General features: G+C 46.4%; 1 protein-coding gene and 1 pseudogene across 1 annotated transcript in view; both read left to right on the top strand.

Moving 5' to 3' along the window:
- LOC144115837 (glutathione hydrolase-like YwrD proenzyme) overlaps positions 1-16131 on the top strand; it is an 82929-nt gene that overhangs the window by 11196 nt on the left and 55602 nt on the right. The gene's annotated exons all lie outside the window — the stretch shown is intronic.
- Positions 3443-4438, top strand: LOC144116501 (uncharacterized; annotated as a pseudogene).

Below are 16131 nucleotides of genomic sequence, written 5' to 3'. Positions count from 1 at the left end.
ACGAAGCAAGTACACAGGGAGCTCGAATGGCAACGATACGGCGTGTTAGGCTATCATGTCACACTTCTTAACATAAACGATGCATGCACGCTCTGTACCGGACTGCCAATCAACCTCAACAAGACAAACATGCTTATAAAGAAACAGCAAAGTACGAAGCTCTCCAACCTCGCAGCAGAACTATCTAGCCTAAGCAATAATTTGAAGCTAAGCAGCAGAAGAAAATTTATCAAGACCAGGATTGAGCAAAAAGAATCATGGAAGAAACCTAAAAGCAGGAACAGGTAATGAGAGTATACAGGAGCGAAATTTAGGCAGTGGAAGACAAACAGTAAGTAAGCTCCGATATGTTTATGGTGTTATTAAGTACTTACAAGGAAGAATTGCAGTCTATGCTTGAGGACCTAAGCACAGAAAGAACTACTGACATAAAAAGAGTAAGCAGAAACCACAAGTGAAGTCCATTAGTATCCAAAGGGACCAACAGCCTATGATGAGTAAATGAACATTAGAAGTGGTAGGAAACTCTATGTAAACCAAGTAGAGTTTGGAGAGCTAGACCATGAGAAAGAAATTATCAGGAGATTCAGAACTGCCTGCAGTGAACTCAGTGGGCATTCCTGTGTTTTGAAGACGCCTAGTGATTTTGCTCATAAGAAAAGTCACATCTTGAAACTTGGAGGCTAACATAGAGGATTGAGATTAAATTCAGGAAGGGTAGGACGACACAGAGGTGAAAATGTTAGCAGTAACAATGGACTGTGGCAACACATATTTCAGAACAAGCCTGAGCTGTCAATATTCTGGCAGAAATTAAAACAAGGACATGGGACCTAGCCAGGGCACACGATGCGAAGAATGAATCACTATTGGCCTCTTAGGGCAACAGAAAAAATTTGATGATGGACTTTAATGACACAAGGGCATCTGTGGCCAGAGTGCCCTAGTACAAGTTAGTTTTGAATACTCAAGGTGAGGTCAGAGACACATTTCCTAAGCATTGCATTCCTGACAAGCCCAGCACCAGGCAAGGAATCAGCTTGTACACATTGTATCACCACAAAATGAATTTCAACAGAAGAAAGTTATAGAAGGAGATAGCTGAGTATAAGCTCACTAGATAAGATTAGGAGATTTTTTAGGAAAGTGTGGCATGCAGCTGATGCAAGACACAGATTAAAGATCAATGGAAGAGGCCATCGTCCTGAGGTGAATGGAAACTAAACGATGATGATAATGAAATTCTCCACACTCCTGCTCGAGCTGTTCAAAATCAGCTCAGGTTTAATGCTTCAAAATGAGGCACGTTTGCTCAGTGTGACAAAAAAATTCATGTAAATTCACCCAAAAATTGGTATCTTGGCAGTATCAGGCTGCAGGTGCAGAAGAATTAATCCCGCCTCAGAGAAGAGCTACATAGACCACAAAATATTTTAGGGCAGTCCTAAACTGACAGCTGTTAACAAATATTTTAAAACTGTTTTTCACTGCACAAACAACGATACCTATTTATTGCCGGCCGTGTGTTAATGTTAATGAGGTTCTCCTAGAAATTCTAGTCGGAGCTAAACTACTAGTTGCCTTAACGTAGTTTCTATAGCAACAATGAAGGACTTAAACACTCAGATTATTCAAGTAGAAATGTTATTCTTCATGGTGTGCCCTACAAACTTTAAATTATACTTAAAAGTAATAGAGCGGAGCACTTGTGCCACAAAAACTAAACCTCAAAAACAAAGAGAACACAAGCTAAAGGTAATCACAAATTGTCCAGAACTTGACTGTTTGACAGAACAAAAATGAAGGGAAAACTCTTCACAACTGGAGCAAAACAGAGTGATACCGAGCACACATTTGAAAATTGTTTCATCGAAATCCCCAGTGTGGTCCTCCAGCACTCGTAAGCCAACATGTCATGAAATGTACCTTGTTTCTGGTACATGTAAAGAGTATACAGCTGATCCGGCATTTTGATATGTGAACAATAACCCTCAAGGACCACCATGCTGAATGCTTTCGAGAGGCTGTTCTAGTAACAAGACTGCAGTGAAACATTTATCAAGTTATGCTGGCGTAATAATGCAAACCGTTAATCTGAGAGTTCGCTACCACGCAACTCAGAGATAACTCCTAAAGTACTGCAATCGAATGCAAAAAAGACTTCCCTATTTATAAACAAAAGTCAAGACGCTGCAATGCAATAGGACGACGAAAGTGCTGCAATAGAGCAATAGCGATACAATGTACACTTGAAGCAACATAATCTTCTATCCTTAATTATGGCATGTAGCTGAATCTAAATATCATTGTTTTCCTTCCTCTCTGGCGAAATTAAATTTAGATCGTGAAAGAGCTCAAAAAGACAAGGATACAGAAAGAGATGGCCACACGCTGCGTTATCTTCCAGTGTGTTTTTGAGTGCGTCTACAATCTAAACATGGTTAACAAACTAGCCTAAACCCTGCCGTTATTCCAAAATTAAGCCTTTCACAAAGTGGAAGCCCCTTTCACCATAAAAGGCGCAGCATAACTAATCCAACACTTCTTTCATGATATGTTTGCTCTAAGAATAAACACTGGTGAAGATTTTGAAGTATTACTTGTCTTTCTGATTTTACACATGTAACATGCATGTGTTCAATGAAATGACCATCTGCCCATCTTGATCATTGCTCGAGATCAGAGTATAATGCACCATGAAGGGCAGGCTCTGCTTGATCTTTATGTTTTCCTAACGATCCATGTACGTGCAACCCTTCTGCTGGCATGTATGCAGCAGGTATGTCAAGCTAGGTGAACTGTGGTTTTGCTATAAAGATGAAATGGTACTTGGGAAGCGAATGACTTTCTAAAATGCATTTAACATACATACGGGGGCTTTAACAGCGCCTGGTGAGAGGAACATCCGTGGGGGGACCGCAGCAGTGGCCTAGTGATCTGAGCATCCGCCTCGCAAGTGGGAGGTGCGGGGTTCAATTCCCAGTGATACCGGGTACCCACCGGTGATACAATGTGTACAAGTTTCCTCTGATCTGGCGCTCGGCTTATTTTGGATGAAATCCTTGAGAAACGCGTGGTATAAATGGCCAGTTCAAAACTTGAAGTAAAGGGCCAGTTTAAAACTTGAAGTAAAGGGCCAGTTTAAAACTTGAAATAAACTTGTTGCAATATATACAAAAATTATTTGTAAGCTCTCTCTTACATGACATCAGTTATTCATATTGTAACGTGCTTTGCGTAGACGACGAAGGAGAGGAGATCAGAAGCGTAGAGAAAAAGGAAGCTGGTCGGTCTGATCGGTTTGAGCTCTGCGCCCCGTCGATAAATCTCTTAAACACCCCAGACTCACTCAGTGCCTGCTGAGTACGTAACAGTTGTGGTGGACGTTGCTGGGTATCACCCCGGATTCCCCTGTTCCTCGACGCAGCCGCAGAGATGTCGGATTGCCACCACTTCCACTGGATATGCCTCAGGACGGCGGCGCCGAGCAAGCAGCACCCGCGGCGGGCCACTGGCAGCATCACCCCGAACCGCGCACCTTTGCTGGAATGTCCGATGAAGACGTCGACGAGTGGTTGACTAATTACGAGCGGGTGAGTCGCTATAACATCTGGGATGCCACAGTGAGGCTAGCCAACGTCGTATTCTTTTTGGAAGCGACAGCGCTGATTTGGTTTGATAACCATGAAGACTCTCTTACCACGTGGGAACGTTTTATAGAAGAGATAAAGAAATGTTTTGGTGACGGCTCTGCCAAAAAGAAACGCGCCGAACAGACGTTGCTTCAACGGGCCCAATCACCTGGTGAGACTTGTACCATGTACATTGAAGAAATCGTAAAGTTGTGCAGGCTAGTGAACCCGCGGATGCTGAAGAAGATAAGGTCGGACATTTACTTACAGGGATTGCTGAAGATGTATACAACTTCCTTATTAGCAAAGACAGCTTGAAGTCGACGGCCGACGTCATCAATCATTGCAGAGCGTTCGAGGCTTTGAAGCTTCGTCGTATTGTGCCGAAATTTGGGCGCCTGGCGAATGTCACCTCTATCGCCAGCGTTGACGTCGCTGCTCCAGTGTCAATGGCTGACATGATTCGCCAAATTGTGCGCGAGGAACTCCTCCGGTATCAAGACCCCGTGCGCCGGGATGACGCCCAGCAAGATGGTTGTGCATTGCAGGCAGAGCCCGCAACACCATCTACTTCTTGGGTTCCAGCTGGCGTTTCGCAGAACTTCGCCGATCGAAGACCCCGCGAGGTACAGTCTGCCTACCAGTCTGTGGGAAGACGGCGTGCCTACACAGGCGACTTAGCGCGACAGCAGGCTCGAGATGATTACAACCAACGTTCTGACCACGCTTGGCAAGCATCATACGTTGATCGCTGGCGCCCGCCACCTGTGTGTTACCGCTGTGGCATGACCGGACATATATCCTGATACTGCCGACGACGAGGCCCGATGCAACCAGATCGTCGCCTGTGGCCGAACACTTCCCTCAACCCCGATGCGGCAGTTCAGCACCCAAGGCCAACATCCTCTTAGGGTAGCTACCGTGCGACATTGCTGCGAAACACCTCGCCTGCCTCCGACCGCAGCCTGACACCACCACCTTCACGTCAACGACGCTCACCATCTCCTCGACGCCGCTCGCTTCCTCCTGGAAACTAGACGGCGCGGCCGATGGAGGTGAGACCGCCGGCGAGCCGATATCATCAATCCCTCTTCCCGTGTTTATGTTAAAGAACAAACTTGAAGTGCTTATCGACGGAATTCGAACTATGGCGTTAGTAGATACCGGTGCGACAGTATCTATAATGATTTTGAATTTCAAGAATAGTTTGGGTCGAAAAGTAATGTTTGGTTGGGATCGGGCTGTGGTGTTTCGGGGTGTTGGGGGTGAAACATTAGTTCCCCTTGGTGTCTGTTCTGCGAACGTTATTATCGGTGGTCAAGTGTTCAGGAGTGAATTTGCTGCGCTGTCACGTTATTCTTGGAATTGACATTTTGCAGCAGTGTGGTGCCCATTAGACTGTCGTACTGGAGGGATTTCATTGGACGCAACTCTGATGTCGGCTCTTGTGGAAAGCTCCTCTCTTGATTTCGGAGCGTTCTCTGTGTCAGAGGACACAGTTGTACCGGCGATGTCTGCCGGATTTGTGCCGGTTGTTTCATCGAAAATTTTGTGTGATACCTTCGATGCCGTGGTGGAACCCATTGCACTGACGTGTGCCAAGAAGAGTGTCCTCGTGCCCCGTTGCGTAGTCCGCGTAACTAGTGGCGGCCACACCGCGCTGTGGACAGTGAACTATTCGGAAGAGCCCGCCGTGTTACCTCGTGGCTCGAAGCTTGCCCATTTCGAGGAAGGCTTGTCGGTTTCCGTTGCGGCGCTCAGTGATCACGCTTTTGAAGAACCGGGACACCCCTGTGAAGAGTCCAAAGCTCAGGCCATGATTAATAAGTCCCTTTCCACGACCGAGCGTCGCATTTTGGTGGGACTGCTTTCGAAGCATGTCACAGTGTTAGATTTTTCCAGAGACCCTCCAGTACCCATTCCCCGTTCTCGCATTCATCATGTGAACGATACTGGATCCGCACCTCCAATACGACAAGGCATTACCGCGTATCACCAGCCGAACGTGAGATAATACACCAAGTTCATGACATGATAAACCGAGAAGTTATCCAGGAATCTTCAAGCCCTTGGGCGGCCCCAGTGATCCTCGTGAGAAAGAAAGATAATACGTGGCGGTTCTGCGTAGACTATCATCGCCTAAATGCCATCACAAAAAAAGATGTGTATCCGCTCCCACGCATAGACGATGCCATCAATTGTCTACACTCTGCTTCATAATTTTCCTCGGTTGATTTAAGGTCAGGGTACTGGCAAATACCAATGCACCCGAACGACAAAGAAAACACTGCATTTATTACACCTGACTGACTGCATGAATTTAATGTCATGCCTTTTGGACTATGCAATGCACCTGCCACATTTGAATGATTTATGGACACTATTTTGCGTGGTCTGAAGTGCCAGGTTTGTTTGTGTTATTTGATGTGATCTTTGGGAAGACATTTAGCTAACATAACAGCCGCCTCGCTATCGTCCTCGACTGCATTGAAAGAGCGGGCCTGGTCCTTAACTCTAAGAAGTGTCACTTTGGTAAACGTCAAATAATTGTCCTCGGTCACTTGGTTGATAAAGACGGTGTCCTGCCGGATCCCCAGAAAGTTGAGGCTGTCGCCAACTTCACAGCGCCGCAATCAGTCAAGGAACTTCGCAGTTTTTTAGGGCTGTGCTCGTATTTTCGCCGTTTTGTTCCGCGGTTTGCCGACGTCGTCTTCCCACTCACGTGCCTCCTACAAAAAGACGTGCCATTCCAGTGGACCCCTGACTGTGAGTCTGCATTCCGCCATCTGAAATTTCTCCTGATGTCGGGACCCATTCTGCGCCATTATTGCCCGTCTGCTCCCATCGAAGTTCACACCGACGCCAGTGGTGCCGGAGTTGGCGGCGTGCTCATCCAGCGCCACGGCGGGGATCAGCATGTGATAGCTTATGCCAGTAGGTCGTTGAGCAAGTCGGAACGAAACTACACAGTTACCGAACAAGGGGATCTCGCGGTAGTTTTTGCTGTGCAACGCATTCGTTCCTACCTGTATGGCAATGCTTTTACCATCGTCACCGACCATCATTCGCTCTGTTGGCTCGTGAATCTCCGTGACCCATGTGGCCGACCTGCCCGCTGGGCTTTGCGGTTACAAGAGTTCAACTTCACTGTCGTGTACAAAAGCGGTCGTCAACACGCCGACGCCTTGCCACCGGATACGGGCCGGTGTAGTTTCGGCTACTAGGCTTTGTTCCGGTGCAACGCCAGCGGTGGGGATGGGTTGTCCGGGGCCCATCCTCTTGGGAGCTGCAGCGACGCCCACGGCTGTGAGGGCCAGCCGAATCGTGAGGTCCGTTGTCTGTGCGGAGGCAGGCCTGGAGGCAGACCAGGTTGGACCCACGAAATCCGGTGGAAAGGAATGTCAAAAGTCAAAAACCTCCGCTCACGGGAACGTGCACGGCTACTAATGCTCGGTTTCTGGCTACGAAGAGGTCAGGTCCGCGCGGTAGCGTGCCGACGCACGGTTTCTGGCTACATAGAGGCCAGGTCCGCGCGGGGGTTCCGACAGCCCGAGCTCCTCGGAATCGATGTCCTCGGGGAAGCAGTTTCATTGCGGATCGCTTATGATGGGTGGCATATTGAGGACGCCGAGGCTGACCCGGTCTTGGGGACCACCGGGGACGCCGAGGTAGAGGGTGTGCAGTAGGACCAGTGCGAAAATCGTCGATGTGTGGAGTACCGGTGGAGTAGGCCCGGCTTATCTCACCCTATGCCCGATTCTTGGTTCGTGGCCCGGGCGCCCGGCCTTGAATACTACCTCCTCAGTAGGTGTGGAGCAAGCAAGGCGAGGAAATAAGTGCATGGTGGTTGGAAGGTAGCACAGGTGGGTCCCCCAGGGTTACCGGGTTATGGTGCCGAGGGCCAAGCGCCGATAGGCTGACGACCTCGGCCTCTGTTGGCCGGACCACACCACACACACTTCCGAAGTCTGAAAAACCGCGAAACACAGTCGACGGCTAGTAACCGGCCGGTCCGATCCAACCCTTAAAATCGTGGAGGAGCAGGGGGCTGCGGACCCCAAGTTAGGAATTTTTTTTTCTTTCTTTCCTGTCTCCGACGGTCGGAGCCATGGGTGGTCGTGCATCCCGTGGGGGAGTCGCACCATTGGAAAAGCTCGATGCCCTACCTGTCATGGCCAGGCAGGCCAGAAATGGAGTCGATATCAAATGAAGGATCAGAGCAAAATCTCGCTGTCCCCATTCCCATCCCAATTCCCATAACCCTTTCCCAATTCCAATTTTCCATACCCTACATCCCACCCCCTCCGCTACGTCCTAGGGGAGATCAGGGGAGTCTCCCCGGGCCCGTTCCCCCGGCGATCGGTCGCTTGTAGCATTCCCCCACCCTTCTTTTATTTTTCCACCTACGGATGGCGAAACGATGGATTGCCTTCGGGCCATTTCATTTATTTTACGTTTGGGTCAAGCCTGTTATACGTCAGTGGTGCAGGCAGGAGCTTATTGGTTTACATTCTTTTTATGGCAGCTCCACCATACTATATATATATGTCTGTCGCGCTTGCCGCTTCCGACGACTGCTTGCGATGGCGACAACTTCGACGACTACCTCGCTTCTGTCTCACCCACGTTTCCTGATGCTAACCAGTTCAAGACTGAACAGCGCAAGGACACGACGTTAAAAGCACTCTTCGACGCCGCCGACCATTTCCCTGCTGCCCGTTTCTGTATTCTCGCTGGTTTACTTTACAAGAAGAATTTCACGCCCGGCGGTGCACGGTTCCTTCTCGTCGTGCCGGAAAGCCTTCGCATCCCTGTTCTTCCACTGATGCACGATGATTCCACGTCAGGCCACTTGGGAGTAGTCCGGACCCTCTACCGCACACAAGAACGTTTTTACTGGCCCAAAATGCGTCAAACGATTCAACAATACGTAGCCAGCTGTGTCCAGTGCCAGCGTTTCAAGATCCGTGCATCGTGTTCACCAGGCCAGCGGCAGCCTGTCACACCTCCGACCACTTCATTTGAGCAAGTGGGCATCGACCTGTTAGGCCCTTTTCCCCGGTCTGCGAGTGGCAACCGCTGGGCGATCGTGTGTGTTGATCACCTAACCCGATACTGTGAAACAGCAGCTATACCGTCTGCCACTGCTTCCGATGTGTCTAATTTTCTCCTGCACTTTCTCATTCTCCGTCATGGACCTCCTCGCGTTCTCATCAGTGATCGTGGACGCCAGTTTACTGCGGATGTTGTCGAAGCACTTCTTCGTCGCTGCGAATGCAATTTTCGTCACTCGACACCGTATCACCCACAAACGAAAGGCCTCGTCGAACGCACAAACCGCACGCTCACCACTATGCTAGCCAAGTACGTAGATTCTGACCATAAGAACTGGGATGATGTCCTTCCTTTTATTACGTATGCCTACAACACTGCACGGCATGAAACAACTGGCTACAGCCTCTTTTACCTCCTGTATGCTCGCGTTCCCCGCCACTGCATCGACACCATCCTTCCTTTATCTACGATGAGCCTTCCATCGCCCCTACACTCTGCCGAGCTGAAGAAGCACGTCGAATTGCTCGCCTCCGCATTTTGGACTCTCAGCAACGCTCTAAAACACCGCTACGACATTCGCCACCAGCCCATCTCCTATGACCCTGGCGATCGAGTGTGGTTGTGGACGCCGCTCCGGAAGCGCGGTTTGTGTCAGAAGCTCCTGTCCCAGTACACTGGCCCTTTTGTTGTGCTTGAGCGCATCAGTGATTTGAACTACGTTGTCTCACGCCTTACTGAGAGCGGCCGATGCTCACGAAAGACCCATGTGGTGCATATTGCTCGGCTCAAACGCTTCAGCCCTCGGAACACTGCTTAGCTCGCCGTGGGAGGCTTCGTCTGTGGAGGGGGAAGTGTAACGTGCTTTGCGTAGACGACGAAGGAGAGGAGATCAGAAGCGTAGAGAAAAAGGAAGCTGGTCGGTCTGATCGGTTTGAGCTCTGCGCCTTGTCGCTAAATCTTTTAAATAAACACCCCAGACTGACTCAGTGCCTGCTGAGTACGTAACAATATTATAGTGTTGGTAGTACACAAAATCATTGTCCAGAACATATACATGCACTGTTTTCGTTTATATCTTACCTGTTATGTGCTGTTATGGCCTGTTAGCTGCTGGGAAAGAAACAGACAGTGAGCAATGTTGTGTTCCAGCCTTTGTTCTGGTGGAATTGGAATCATGTGAAGCGCAGCTGAAAGAAATTGTTTCATACATAAGCATATTTAATGCAACACAACAAGTGCACAGGCCCATGATGAGTTTCGGTTTCAACTAATAGCGATCATTTTACTACTCTATTCAACATATGATGCAAGTAAGTGATGCTGGAGGCACAAAACTGTATTGTGAGGTAACAAGAGTTGATATGAGCAATCATGCCTTTAAAGGATATTGTCGATATACATGTTCCTGAATGAAGTAAAGTGATCCTTAGCAGCATTCAGGGGAAAACAGCTTTTCTAAATGCCATTTGACATAGGAGGTCTTTTATGAACCAGTTGGAAATCTAAAGAATCTGACTTTAATACCGCGCTATGGGTGCTCTAGCGCTAAAGTAGTTGCATACAAGCAATTTGTATACAACACCCCTAGTTTTATGGTCGGTCTGTACTGCACAAATTTCACGCAAGGTAGTGAGAAGTGTGTGCAAAAAACAGACCTCTGTTTGCTGAAAGCGACAAATAAATACGGGGTTTTTAAGGCAAGACAGAAGGTACAAAGTTCCTTCTGCAGCTTTTGAACCTCAGTCCATTCCTTTGAAAAATATAAATCCCGGACCTCCAGTGATTGAGGTTTCAACAAATAACATTTCCATTGTAGCAGTGCAAACGCTGTCTTTTGAGGAACGACTTTTAAGAAGCATGCGTTTCATGGCAGCTGTGAAGAAGCCCTGGTAAAAAGAAACCAGTCACGACACACAACCAAGCCCCTGTAGCCGGAAAACGGCACATTTTCAACTATATTCTCATGATTTAGCTTTAAAGCAAGAGTTAAACAATACAGGTCCCTTGTTTTCCTTCATGATTTATCACTGGAGTATACATTCAAAGATAACCATAGAAGATGCGGTTATCTGTACATAGTAAGGGCTTACTTGAAAGGTAACTCGCCATACATGGAAGGCATGGTAGAGAGAGGGTAGGCAGACGGTTTGTTGGCACAAACAAAGTGAAAAAGGGAAGGGAAAACCTCAGGGTGCTTGCCAACGTTTCCACAAGAGGACTTGTTTTCGTCTCGGGTCAACATATTCAGAGGAAACTTAGAATATCTCAAGTGCATGGTTGTAAGCTCTTATTGCGAACACGCGAGCACATGGCTGTGCTCTTTGGATTGCCACTGCGTCCGACGTTGCCGCACATCGAAGTGAAGGGAGAAGTGACACGAAGCGCCACATCCAGATGCATCTTTCCTCCTGCATCATTTTGCAGTGATGACTGGCTGTGTCGCATGCAGTGGACCTCAAAAGAGTGCTGCCACGCGCTTGCATGTTTGCACTAAATGTGGCCAGCTCTGTACATTCCGGCACTGGCGTAATTCTTTAAAAAACCTTGCACATGGTCAGCGGTTTCCCAACCCATCAATTCCCCCTCAATCCGATTTCCTCCTCATTTCCTGTTTTCTTTAATTTATCATTATACATTTACCTTATGCCCTGCACCTTCTTATGTCACTTCTCGGAACCCTAGGCATCCACACTCCTCCCCCCTTATTTTTGCCTTTTCTCGGAACCCTCCCTCATGTTCTCTTTTTCCGTCAAATTGTTTGCCCCCCCCCTGGTATTTTATTCTGCCATCCTGATTAATTTATCCTAGTTTTTCAGGTAAAGGCAGCCAGCCATACCAACCACTTGTTGCAGCTGGGACACAAAGCCTTTCAAGCCCACTACCTCTTTACGCTCACACCCCGGAATTCCTTTCTACTGAGCTGTCCTTTTCACAGTTTTTCAGGTTAACCGGTTAATCTTCTTTAGCAGCCATCATGCCTGGACAATGCTCACGCTCCCCATCCTAACGCCCTTCCCATATCGCACCCTCGTCCCACACACGACACCTTTATCCTCGATGTAAAAACCTTATTTAAACTCCAAAAATGATGAACGCTTTGCCAGACGAAGACAAGCCCTCTTGATGAAACTTCGGGAAGCACTCTGAGGCTTTTCCCTCCCTTATTCAGTTTGTGAAATATCAGGGATAGGTGTTCAAGAAGCCATATCACTCTAAAACACACTTTTTAGTGGCATGAAAGGCTGAGTGCCTTCAGTCCTGAGCACATTCCGAATGATGCTTTGGTAGCTTAATTATCAAAATACTACATATGAAAAAACAGATAATTTGTGGGGGCTATTATGTGCTATAGGTGAAATTATAACATTATCCTACAGAAATTAAAAGAAACCATCAGCACTGAAATCAATGTACAATTTGACTGTAACATACGGCCCTAACAAGACAATCTAGTTAGATGTAAATTCCCCTTTCGCACTTCAAAGCTGCATGAATTATTTCTAGAAAGCGCGAAAACAGGAGCTCACACAAAGTGCCAAAGACAAGAATGCATTATAGTACCACTTATGAGGTGTTTATCGGCAACCGCAGTGAGCAAGGCTATGTAAATATCAATCCAGAGATGCAGAAATCATAAATAAGTGCAATTAAATTGAGACCTTGTCTGGGATATGAGTGGAATGGCCACCATCACTTTAGCAACAAGATGATACTGTACGAATCATACCTGAAACAAAATAACTTAACCCCTTGCAAGTCCCACACTATACCCAGTACCAAGTTAGTGCTAAATGTAGCCTGAATCTTTATCCAACAGTAAGCATGTGAACTAAAATAGGTCTTGTTTGATGATTACATTGTTTCACTTCTTAGGGGACTATAGACACCAAATTTTTGCTTGCATGTTTTCTTCTTTCAAACAATGCGTCAGACATTCGTGTGCATGGTGTACTCTGTGGTATACGTGTGAGACCGCTAAATAATTTATAATTGAATTTCTTCCGAACGCTGTTTCGTTTCAATCAGTCGAACGATGACTGTCACGCGTATTTGGTGTTTAGGTCAGATGGGGCATAAAATAACAGGCTGTATAATTTCTGAACATCAAATTTTGCCATTCCAAGTATTGGAAGAGGCTGGTTTAAATGTCGTAGTGACCTAAAACTACCTATTAGAGATTATACTAGTTTTCTAGTGCATCAGGTGACAAAAACATCGACTTGATGTCACAGTCGTCGTTCGGTTGACGAAACCGAAACAACAAAAGAGAATAAATTCAGTTATAAATTATTTAGCGGTTGTAGGCAAATACCACCCAGTAAACCAGTATTTTAATGTCTAACACATCGTTTTACTGAAGAAAACGCGCAATAAACTTAGGTGTCTATAGTCCTTTCAGCACTCTATGATAAGAGATCAGGTCATCATTCAAATTTTATTTGCCATGCTGGGATATCGGGTGAGTAGAGTGATTTTCAAAATTCCTGACAGTTCATGCTTCTTGCTCATTCCATTCACCTGATAATCATTTTGTGCAGTGAACTTTTCTGGTCATTGCCTGTGCACTAACATCAAGACATCAGTAACTAACAGATATGGGCGTTAAAAACTGATTGAGAATACAACGCAAAATTTAACAAAAACCACAAGTGTTTTGTTCTCAGAAGGCTACAGAATTTTTTATGGTTTATGGGTGTTTAACATCCCAGAGCGAATCAGTGTATGAGGGACGCCGTAGTGAAGGGCTCCAGAAATTACGACCACCTGGTGTTCTTTAAAGTGCACTGACATCTCTCAGTACAAGGGCCTCTAGAATTTCGCCTTCATTGAAATTCGACTGCCGCGGCTGGGATTAAACGCGCGTCTTTCGGGTCAGCAGCCGAGCGTTATAACCACTGAACCACCGCGGCGGCTCTACAGAACTCCTTTCTCGCTGAGATGAATGCTCGAAATATCGTCATGAAGAGCAGCGTGTGCGGCGATAGAAACAATCGCTATATTTAACATATTTTCTATCAAAAATACAGACAATTGAAGTCAATGCAACTTAAAGTAGCTATAAATTAAAGTTTAATGTCTGTACTTTGAGTAACTGAAAGGGAGCAAGTTATTCTAGCTCCCTTCTCCCTGTAATTGGACTGACTAATGGCTCCACTCTAAACTGTGTTTAGCCCTCCATGAACTCCCATGTGAAAGTACTAAGAAGAAACTCACAGCACCCAGAATGATGTGGCACCTGTTTGCAATCAATCTATCCCCTGGCACTTCGAGGTTCCTGAGCACATTAAATATAAGTAAATATCTGCACTCTACATGAAGTTACTCATAGCGTGGTACATACTGACAGAAAGCATGATAGCTAAATGAATAAGATAAAGACGTTTGTGGGGACAAGGTTGCCGCAGCTGGCACAGGGCAGGCATAAATAGAGAGGTATGGGAGAGGCCTTTGTCCTGCAGTGAATGTAGTCAGGCTGCTGCTGCTGATGATGATAATAATGACAAACACTGTAGTATTGGCCCAGGCTGGCCGAGTGAAAGGAGCCATCACTCAGTGGCTTCAAAATGACGTAAGAGGATTCACTGGACAAAGAACAGAAATTTATAGACTGAATGACCCTTATGTGTGTTACGAGTGCATGCACTTGAGAGGTGATAGCAGCTGTAGACGCAGCTGTCCATCAAAGTTTTGAATCTGCCGAGATAACTCATGGGGTAATGTATTCTCTGTTTTGCTGCCAAAGGCAAAATCACCAACGATTGGAGTTGCCTTGCTGTTCATTGTCAATATCTACTGCTCAAAGTAGAGGAAACTATGGTATTTGAAATACAGCATTTTATATTATGTTTTGATCAAATGCAGTGCGAATGAAGCAGACTACAGACCTCTCTTATGAAGTTTGCACTCTTTACCTTGCATCAGAGGAAAATAAATTTTTGTACAGTTGACCTACTGCTTGTCACTGTCTTAGAAGAAATGAATCCAGGTCTCAAAAAGTCTACCGAGAGAATACTGGTGCTGCATGTGCATTTCTCTGAACTGTTCTGAAATATGTAGAAGTTACCAACTTTTTACTTCCTGATTGCATACTGTAATCTTTGCAAGAAATATTAGTTTGACGGACTGGAAAAAATAGTCAGGAATGGTACCTATGATACTCTGCAACAGGACGAACAGCAGATACACTGGGCTTCCACACGGGCTCTGCTACCAGGCGCCCCTAGCAACAGTAGTCCATTGTCCAGATCCAAAGGAACCATGTGAATTATTATTGAAAAGTTAAGTTTAACGACAACAGATGCATGAACACAAAACAGCTTTCCAACGTTGTTTCAGTGGGATGAATGGTTCCAAATCTCTAGAATATATCTGGTAGTAAACAAAATACCAGAAGACCATCTCGTGCGCAGAATCATTTCAAAACAGATTCGACACGCAGTACCAACATGAACAAATTGTGCTTAATTGAATCCAAATGTTTACGCTGATCGGCCAATGTTACTTCAAACAGAGACAGAAAGCGCATGCATATTTTACTGATATTATCGTGAGCATAACAAGCGACGAGATGCAGGGTTACAATACCAACAAAAAACCGCTTTTAAAAATTTGAAAACAAAATGCTCACCTTCTCACAGGTTCGCCAAACCGGAGGCGTTGCCATGTGGCTGCCGCCAGCTTCATTCGCGATGCACAGAAACAATAAAAATGCAGTGCCGCTGACTTTCTTTGAGCAATTTCAGTCTATTAAACTTCCAACTGTTCGCATCGACTACACAATTCACCTTTGCAAGCATGTCTGCCCTCCATTTATTTGAAATTTACAGAGCTGCACGGGAAATTCATAGCGCCATTCGCGTATTCGCGTCCATGCTCACGTCGCTGACGTCGTAAAGGCGCACAACGGCAAAACTTACAAGATTTATTTAATTTTACGGTAGTTTTTAGCTGATAATTTGAATGGTTTGAAATACATTTTTTTTTCTTTTGGTTGCATCAACGTTATTATCACCAGGGCTGCAGTGCAGCTTGGCCATGGCTAGCCATGGCGAAGGCAGAGCTCTAGCCAAGCCTGCAGTCATAACCATGCGACCATGCGCACAGTTAGCGCAGTGTGGAGTTGAGTGAACCGGTGCTTTGGAATGGTGTTTCTTCTTCCGTGTTCGCTGCGAGCGTCCTGCGCGTGTGTGTCGTTAGTTTTTGCGTATGTGTGCAGCCCGAACGCTGCATTAGAGTGTACAACCTTTTGCTGTCCAGCGCGGCATCGATGCATATTAAAACGATCATGCAAATTGTGCGTTACAATGCCAGTGGCCCTGCACGAAAGAGGTGATTTGAAGACGACAGAAAAGCTGCTCTCCCTCGTGGGATTGCAAGAATCTGGCGAGGAACAATCGACGCGCATTTCGGTGGATGATTCCGTTTATCACGCCAAAATATTCAG

Source organism: Amblyomma americanum, chromosome 1 (assembly GCF_052857255.1).
Source record: "Amblyomma americanum isolate KBUSLIRL-KWMA chromosome 1, ASM5285725v1, whole genome shotgun sequence".
In the NCBI taxonomy this organism is placed as follows: domain Eukaryota; kingdom Metazoa; phylum Arthropoda; class Arachnida; order Ixodida; family Ixodidae; genus Amblyomma; species Amblyomma americanum.
Note: the sequence above shows the minus strand (reverse complement) of the source record. Positions and strands in the feature narration are given on the sequence as shown.